Below are 7,808 nucleotides of genomic sequence, written 5' to 3'. Positions count from 1 at the left end.
AAGCATTTAAGAAAATCACAGGAAAAGGCAAGCTTCAAATATGAAAAAGCCGAAGCTAAACAAAAATGAAATTAAAAAAAAATCTACCACAAGCAAGCGCCTGGAGAGGCATCATAATACTCGCATGGCAGGGGATACACCAGAATCCCTGTCAACCATCTACTTCTCTGCCCACCAACACAGGGGCACATCAAACATCTCCTGCCCGTTCACTTAGGGGCAGTCTTTCATTCCAACAAACACCAACAAGAAGACACCAAGTTCAACAAAAAAAATGGGTTACCTGACCTTAGAGGAGGCCGGCTGAAGCCTTAAATATCAGTCCAGCTTGGAGAGGCTGAGCTACGAAACTACTTTAACAAAAAAAGTGGGTTACCTGACCTTAGAGGAGGCCGGCTGAAGCCTTAAATATCAGTCCAGCTTGGAGAGGCTGAGCTACAAAACTACTTCAACAAAAAAAGTGGGTTACCTGACCTTAGAAGAGGCCGGCTGAAGCCTTAGAATATCAGTCCAGCTTGGAGAGGCTGAGCTACAAAACTACTTCAACAACAAAGTGGGTTACCTGACCTTAGAGGAGGCCGACTGAAGCCTTAAATATCAGTCCAGCTTGGAGAGGCTGAGCTACGAAACTACTTTAACAACAAAGTGGGTTACCTGACCTTAGAGGAGGCCGGCTGAAGCCTTAAATATCAGTCCAGCTTTGAGAGGCTGAGCTACAAAACTACTTCAACAAAAAAAGTGGGTTACCTGACCTTAGAGGAGGACGGCTGAAGCCTTAGAATATCAGTCCAGCTTGGAGAGGCTGAGCTACAAAACTACTTCAACAACAAAGTGGGTTACCTGACCTTAGAGTGGGCTAGCTGAAGCCCTAAATATCAGTCCAGCTTGGAGAGGCTGAGCTCAGAATATACTCCCTCGTTAACAAGCCACAAATAAAGAGACACACTACCATGAGACAAGCAGAAGCAGTAGGAAGCGTCTATATCAAGACCAGAAGCCTAGATGTTTCGGTTTACCATCCTTATCACCCGACGGAGCATAAACCAACACTCAGTTACTCTTAGGGACAAGGATACAGGTAAACACCATCTACCCGAAAGGAATGATGTGGGGGCATCTACACTACTGAAGTAAAGGAGAGGATTCAGACACAGAAAGCGACATGGGGCATTCACATGGATCTTGAAGGCTGGATGTTTCGGTTTACCATCCTTAACACCCAACGGAGCATACAACCTAACACTTAGTTGCTCCAAGGGGCAGGGATATAGGGAACACCGTCTACCCAAAGGAAACAATGTGAAGGTATCCATTGTCAAAGCAAGAGTGAAGATTCGAATTTTCACCTCACTATCACAAGAAAAACAATGGAGCTTCTACTCGAAGACTGAAGATCAGGTGTACAATTTGTCAGCCTTGTTACCCAAGAGTATGCAACTGCTCTAAATGGTGATGATACGAGCAAATACATCTATCCAAGGGAAGCAACGTAGAAGCATCACACAAAGAGACAAAGAGAAGACCCGGACGAAATGTCTACGTCTTTACTTGCCTTTGAAAAAGCAATACAATCATTCCAAAGTACAAGTAAAGAGGGGCAGCTGTAGACACCCAATTTCGTCCAGGAGGTACAAAACAACAATATAGGACGTCAGGGACCCAAAAGACAAATTAGGGATTTTTAGGGCCCGGAACGGGCCACTTCGAATTCAGAATTTCAGAACGGGCCGTTCTGGTTACCCCGGAACGGGCCGTTCCGATTTTGGAACGGGCCGTTCTGGCCCCGGAACGGGCCGTTCTGAATCCAGAACGGGCCGTTCTGGTCCCCCCCGGAACAGGCCGTTCCGATTTTAGAACGGGCCGTTCTGGGGTACAAAATTTAGGCACAACGGCCATATCCAGAATGGTCGTTCCGGTTTTGGAACGGGCCGTTCTGGACCCCCTCCCCGAAGCCTATAAATAGACAGTTGGGGCTCATTTTTCAAGACTCCAAAATTTCGTCCCGACTCCCTAGAGCACAAAATTTCTCTCTTTTTCTCTCTCCTCCTCTCTTTGTATTTCTTGAGATTTTTTGTGAGGCATTGTAGTGTGAAGGGTTGCCAAAAAGCACCCAAATCTCCATCTTTGAAGATCAATAGAGCTCGTTCAAGAGGTATTTCAGCTAATTTTCTTCTCTTTATTTTATTTCTTATTTTTAATAAATATTATTTATAATAAAAATAATCATGTAGACATTTTAGGGTCAATCGTATAATTTAATTTTTAAGCATGTAAATAATTATTAATAAAAGGGGATCTAATATTTAATTTATTATTTCTTATTACGTTAACTTCATCATAGGGTACCGATTTAGGGCGTTGTAGGGGTGCTTAATACCTTCCCTACACGTAACCGACCCCCGAACCCAATTCTGGTTATCAAGGCCATTATTGGACTTTTAAAAATCTTTTCTTTTTCCAATGTTTTGAGGAAAACATTGGTGGTGACTCCATGAACTCATTTTTCAAAACTATTAATTAAGGATTAGTCTGGTGTCCAGGCATTCCTTAATTGATGAGATCTTTAAAAGGATGTCTAAACCATTAATCGCGAGATCGGAAATTTTCGGGTTGCGACAATCATTGGTGACCCTAAGGTACACCTAGTTACATCACTGGTGACCCTAAGATACACCTTGTTAGCATGTTACATCGTGGGTGACCATAAGGTACACCTAGCATGTTACATCGTGGGTGACCCGAAGGTACACCTAGTTAGCATCGTTGGTATGCGGCCTCAGCGACACACCTGGAGTAATATATGCATATGATGCATGTCATACCTTCATTATTTCATGGACTCAACATTTAACTTATTACAGAATTTCATCGAGTATATCATGTCATGATTTTCCATATTCTTATAATCATAACTTGTCTCAATAGTCCATTCTTAGGTCTCATGTCATTTGTCCATATTTCACATGGTCATGTCATAAATACTCCTCATAAGGTCCGCATAGGAATTCATAGAGAACATTCTTTTTCATATTAAAACTTATTTAGTTTTAGCATTAATTCCATATTCATTTATTACTTTCAAGGAATAAAGTAACAAGGAACAAAGTAACAAGGAACAAAGTAACAAGGAAACAAAGTAACAAGGAACAAAGTAACAAGGAACAAAGTAACAAGGAACAAAGTAACAAGGAACAAAGTAACAAGGAACAAAGTAACAAGAAACAAAATAGAGCAAACAGAAAGACAGAGTAACAGGCAAGGGATTGGGGGCCAATCCGACAAACAAACTATCCAACAATTATCCCCACACCCCCGAGCGAGGTTTCTCACTCCCCCCTTACCTGGATAAGCAGGAGTTGAAACTTGGGCAGGACCTCCTCCTCTGGATTCCCTCTTTCTTTCCCTCTCTTTCTTTCTCTTTCTCTCTCTCTCTCTCTTCCTCTTTCTCTCTCTAAGATTTTACCTTCTCACTCAGTATAATTTTTCCACCCCCTGCCTCCTATTTATAGGCATTCTGGGGTCCCCGGAACGGCCTGTTCTGAATTCGGAACGGCCCGTTCCGGATCCTTCGAATATAGGCAAATTTTTTCACTAGAATGACCCGTTCTAAAATCGGAACGACCCGTTTTCAAAGAGCAGAACGGCCCGTTCTAAAATTAGAACGGCCCGTTCTGGGATTCCTTTTTACATAGATTAATCATAAGTGGAACGACCCGTTCTCAACACCAAAACGGCCCGTTCTTAAATCAAAACGCCCCGTTTTGGGGATGATTTTAACCCACCTTGACCATAATTGAAACGACCCATTTCCAACTAACAATTTTAGGCTATTTTATTACCCTGGAACGGCCCGTTCCACTTTTTGGAACGCCCGTTCCGCTTTTTGGGAACAGTCCGTTCCGCTTTTCGGAACAGGCCGTTCTGAACCTAAAAAAAAAATCAGAATTAATTTTTTATAAATAATTTAAATTATTACAAACCTTTAAAATATTCTATAAAGCCCCTTTTATTTAACTAAAATAATAATCTTCGTAAATATAAAAATAAATAATAATTAATAGTCTATTAGTAGAAAATTCGGGGTGTTACATAATTACTTATCAATTACAATATAATTGTTATTATTGTAATAAATTTTATTGAAACAATTAAGTGTGATTGAATGTACTTAATTATGTAAAATTAGTTTGAATTTGCCATGAATTTGTTAGATAGAAAAATTAAAGAAATAAAAAATATTATAATTCCACCATGTATTTTAATAATGATAAGTTTTAATATACTTCTTAAAAAAACAAAATCAATATATTTTTCACATATAAAAAATATAAATAATTTGTTAACATATCACTAATTATTTTTTGCAATACAATAGACAAGTATAAGTGTTAAACAATGATTCATTCCTCAAATCTACAATAATGTATTTATCTATGTAGACTAAGGAGTTCTAAGCATAACTTAGGAACATGTACCTTAGTGAGTATAGAAAATATTTGTATCCTCTCTGTGAGAGTAAACCAAACACTCAAACCAAATCATTTATCTATCATTTGTAAAGCCAGAAGAGGCTAGGGAAAGAATACTTGTAGAAGCCTGGAGAGGCTTGTCAAAGAATACTCATTGCGAGCCAGAAGTGACTGAATAAAGAATACTAGTGCTGCCGCTAATGAGTGAAGTTAGCGAGCCAGAAGTGGTCGACAATCCTTACTAAGAGCCTGAAGAGGCTAAACAAAGAATACTAGTACTAATATCCAACCAGGAGTGGTTGATAATACTCAGGACTAGGAGTGGTCGAGAATACTCATTGAGAGCCTGAAGAGGCTGAACAAAGAATACTAGAGCTAGTGAGTGAAGGTAGCCAACCAGGAGTGGTTGAGAATACTTGGGACCAAGAGTGGTCGAGAATACTCACTAAGAGCCTAAAGAGGCTGAACAAAGAATACTAGTGTTATTAGCTAACCAGGAGTGGTTGAAAATACTCAGGACCAGGAGTGGTCGAGAATACTCACTGAGAGCCTGAAGAGGCTGAATAAAGAATACTAGAGCTAGTGAGTGAAGCTAGCCAACCAAGAGTGGTTGAGAATACTCATGACTAGGAGTGGTCGAGAATACTCACTACGAGACTGAAGAGGTTGAACAAATAATACTTGTACTTCATTGAATATCTAGTGAAACCCTTCAATTGAAGGAGACTAGATGTATCTTAGTTTGAGTGAACCAGTATAAAAATCCTTACACTGTTTATTTATGTTTCAGACGCAATCTCGCTTAACTGTTACATCATATTGAAAATTTCGTCTATTGCTTATTCTTCACTGTAACTATCTTTAGATGCAAAATACATTTGTTTAATCTATCATCTTAAGAAATAATTCTTTTAAGAAACAATTTTTCTTAGATGATTTATCTTACTGAAAGTTTCGTCCATTGCTTATTCTTCACTGTATCTCTCTTCAGACGGAAAATGAACTTGTTTAACTTATCACATTAAGAAACATTTTCCTTGGGCAGACGATAAACTTTTAGACGCAAAATTCCTAGTTGAACGAATTCTACACAGGTCTTAAATATTCAAAATAACATTTTTATTGGACGAAAAAGAGTTTCTTTGCGAAAACGTTTTTAAAATTCCTTTGTTCACACACACACATATTCAACCCCCTTCTATGTGTTTTCATCTAACTTCAAGTAAATTAGTGCATCCAAGGACTCTAGAGTGATGGAAGCTTCCCAATCACGCAAGTAGACTTCTCCATCCTTCTTATAACCCAAGACAATTGCACTGATCAAGGGGTTCACCTTGACGGTCATTTGGTCCACCTGATTGATGATAGAGAGTGGCTCTTAGTATGGTGTCAATCGCACTTCAACTTAGTAAGTCTGGTCTAATCGAAATTGTCGAGGTAAGACTTTACTAGGTAGCCTCCAGCTTGCATTTTTTGAATGGCTACAGTTTTGTTGGGCAAGAAGATAGACTCTAGCTACTCCTCCATAGGTACCTTGCGAGCAAATAATAGCTTTGGGGCCATTTTGAGATTAGGGTTTGGTAAGGTTATAAAGAATTTTTAGAGAAGAAGATGAACAATTGGGGTTCGTAAGAGCTTTTAAGAAAGTGCAAGAGTGCACAGAAAATAGTAGAGTTTTACTAAGTAGTGGGGGCTAGGTTTGAGCATCATGGTTGGTAGACTAAAGGCACAATAGGGGGTAGGTGTTGACATGATGTGCCTTTATCTTTCCCACTTCTCCATGCATTACCTTTTTCAAAAACCAACATATCCAATGATGTTTAGCATTTATAATCCTTTAATGCACCTAATATCTTTTCAAAAACTCAGACAATATGTTAGTGTGCATGACTTTTTGACCATAGTGGGGCTGTTTTAAAAACATTTTACAAAAATGGGGTTTTGTAACTAATTACACCTTTAGGGCTGTTTACAACGGTGTCGCTATGGGCCATAGCGACACCCATGACACGTGACATTTTATTTTTGGTTTAGGTTGGGCTGGAATGAGCCACATCAGTGTCGTTATAGGCTGGGCCAGCACACTTGATGGACTAACAAAAATAATGTAGCCCATAGCAACACTGTGTAAGAATGAAAAAAAAAGAGAAATGTAAAATAAAAATAATAAACTAAGTTATTTATTATATATTTATAAAAATAAAATTAAGTTTTTTAAAAATGAAATTTTAAATTAAATTATATGAATTTTTTTTAAAGAGGCGCTATGGGTCATAGAGCCAAGCATTTTATATAATTTTTTTTACAAAAAATCACGTTTTATTTTTAAAATTTTGTTTTTATATTTTTAATTAAAAATACACAAATTAAATAATTTAAATAAATTTATATTATTATATGTTAAATAAAAAAAACTGGGAAAAAATAAGTAAATAAAATAAAAAAGAAAAAACTGAAAAAATAGGTGTCACTATGGGCAGTGACACCATTTTTGTATATTATTTATTTTTTAAATATTAACATTTCATTTAAAAAACTTAATTTATATATTTTTAATTAAATAAGTATAGAAATAAACAAATTGAATTAAATTTAAATTTTTAGTATTTTGTTTAATATAATTAAATATATATTTTCAGTAATTTGTTAATAAATTTAATTAAAAATAATTTAATTGTGTAGTTTAAAGAAAAAACTGGGCGAAAAAATAATTTAATTAAATATTTATTATTTAAGAGTATTAATAATTTTTTATATGTTAATTAAAAAAACTGGGCCAAAAATACGTAATTAAAAAAAAGAAAAAAAATAAAAACTAGTGTCGCTATGGGCAGCAACACCATTTTTGTTTTATTTTGATTTTATAAATATTTACATTTTATTTTATTTTTCTGTAATTTGTTTATTTATATATTTGTTTAATATAAATTTTTTTATATATTTATGGTTCAGTTAATTTTTTTTCTTTTTATGTATTAAATAGTTAAGAGAGTGGCGCTATGGCCTATAGCGACACAATGTCGCTATAGGCTATAACGACCTTATTTTATCTTTTTTTTTTTATAAAAATTATTTACTTATATTATATAAATTAATTATAATATATATTTCATTAATTATTTTTTCACTGTTTCATATTTAATATATTTTCATGTTTTGAAGATTTATTTGAATTAATTGAAAAAAAATATATACACAGAAATAAGTATAAAATTGATATTAGAAAATTTTAAAAAAAGGATGTCGTTATGACCCATAGCGACTGTTACAGTATATATACCCCTCGCCCCACTTACGTTTTGTGCACATTTTAAATCATCATTTCAAATCATATATATA

This window comes from Cajanus cajan, chromosome 4, assembly GCF_000230855.2.
Source record: "Cajanus cajan strain Asha chromosome 4, NIPB_CcT2T_4, whole genome shotgun sequence".
Taxonomy (NCBI): domain Eukaryota; kingdom Viridiplantae; phylum Streptophyta; class Magnoliopsida; order Fabales; family Fabaceae; genus Cajanus; species Cajanus cajan.
This window is presented reverse-complemented; position numbering follows the sequence as displayed.